Below are 2015 nucleotides of genomic sequence, written 5' to 3'. Positions count from 1 at the left end.
AAAACAATAATATATCTTATTTATGATTATTAATTAAAAATGTTGATAATTATATTATTTTACAACTGTAAATTTTTTTTAATATGAATACTTATTTTGAGACAGATACTTAATTTAATAAATGTAGAAAAGTTATATAAAACCCAAAGTTCAAAATTTTGGTGTTATGATTTATTAAGATTTGTTGGTGTGTAGTTTATTGAGTATTTTGCATAATTTAAAGATGAAAAGGTGTGTTGGAGTTGATAAATAAATTAAAAGAATGGAATGAAAGGGACTTTCATATCATGGATGTGAAAGGATCCACGGCTAGTTCAATTTTGACAAGCTACCATATTCTATACTTTATAGTCGAACACGTCTAAATCTAAATGTTATATATATATATATATATATATATATATATATAACATTATTTAATTCATAATTAGAATTAAAAAAAATAAAGTAATTAATTAGAATTTTGATGACATCTTTATCTCTAAAATTACATACATATAATAAGGTAATCAATATCAAATAATTATTACATATTATCATAACAAAATCACATAATGAACAAACAGAGTGATCAATGGAGACGTGATCATCATTGGTTTTCAATTATCACAACGTTGTCACATTGCTATCACAATAAAAATCACATAATCATTAGACGATTATCACATCAAAATCACATACATAAAAAAAATTCAATTTATGAAATCATTTTCACATTATTATCATGACAAAATCAGATTATTATCACAACATAAATCATATAGTTATTAGATGATTATCACATCAAAATCGAATCATTAAAAGTCTTCAATTTATGAAATCATTATCACGACAAAATCAAATTATTATCACATTATTATCGACAATGGACGTATCAACATGAAAAGTCTTTGATAATAATAAAAAATTTTAAGGGATAAAGATAAATATAAGATAACATAAAGTTATGAATAAATACTAATTTATCTTTATTTATTCTAATTTTTATTAGAGTAAATTGTAGGATTGGTCCTTGTACTTTACATAAAATCACATTATACATCCCTAAATTGAAATAATTACGAAAAATGTCCATATAATTTACATTTTCATACGTATTTGGTCCATGTTACTTAGCACTGTTAGAAGGAATTGTTAAGTAAGTTAATAGGAGCATTATTAGCCATTTCGTTTATTTATTTATTTACCATCATAAACTAAAAATCATATTATTAAAAAGTTAAATTTTCTATTTCCAAATCTAAGTTCAGAACCAAAAATATATATACACATGCAACAAATTTTGCCCGTCTCCGACGTCACCCACCACATCGGCACGCACAATCTTCGCCGGCGTACCCCCTCGCCTCCATCCCCCACCACTCACATTAACCTCCTTTCTATCTCAGGCCTCCGCCACCATTTCGTCAACAAATTCCTTAGAAGCCACCGTCGTTCTCCTCCTCCTCCTCCTCCTCTTCGACCCCCTGGTGAAACCCCGTTCTCCATCGATTTTGAAGCCATCTCCTCCCACTTCCCCTCCCTCACTAACACTTGCTGATGAAATCCTCGCTCCCTGTTTGTTTTTGTTTACCAAGCTCGAATGAGGTTGTCCTCACCCTTCCCGTTTTTCATCTCATTATCAACCACCACCACCACCCTTCTCCTTCTCCGGTAATACACTCGCCGAGGAAGTCGACTGTGCCGGAGTTACAGAGGACGACTTGGGTATTGTTTCTCACCAGGGAATTCAAGTCATCGCTCACTTGGATTTATTTAGTGTCATATGCGTGTTTTGAGTTTCAAGGGGAGGAAATATGGCCGAAGATAGTCGACGATATGGGGAGATGAAGACGTGGGGGTGAGGGAGAAGCATTGTGCTGTATTTTATGTGTGTGTGTGTGTATATATATATATATATATATATATATATATATATATATATAGGGGAGCGATCAAATACAAACCACTCAATTTGTACAAACCGTGCAAACCGTATTCAACCAATCATAATTTTTCATTTTGTTCATTTTTTT

This window comes from Cynara cardunculus (genome assembly GCF_001531365.2).
Source record: "Cynara cardunculus var. scolymus isolate 2C chromosome LG 1, CcrdV1, whole genome shotgun sequence".
NCBI classification, from domain to species: Eukaryota; Viridiplantae; Streptophyta; class Magnoliopsida; order Asterales; family Asteraceae; genus Cynara; species Cynara cardunculus.
This window is presented reverse-complemented; position numbering follows the sequence as displayed.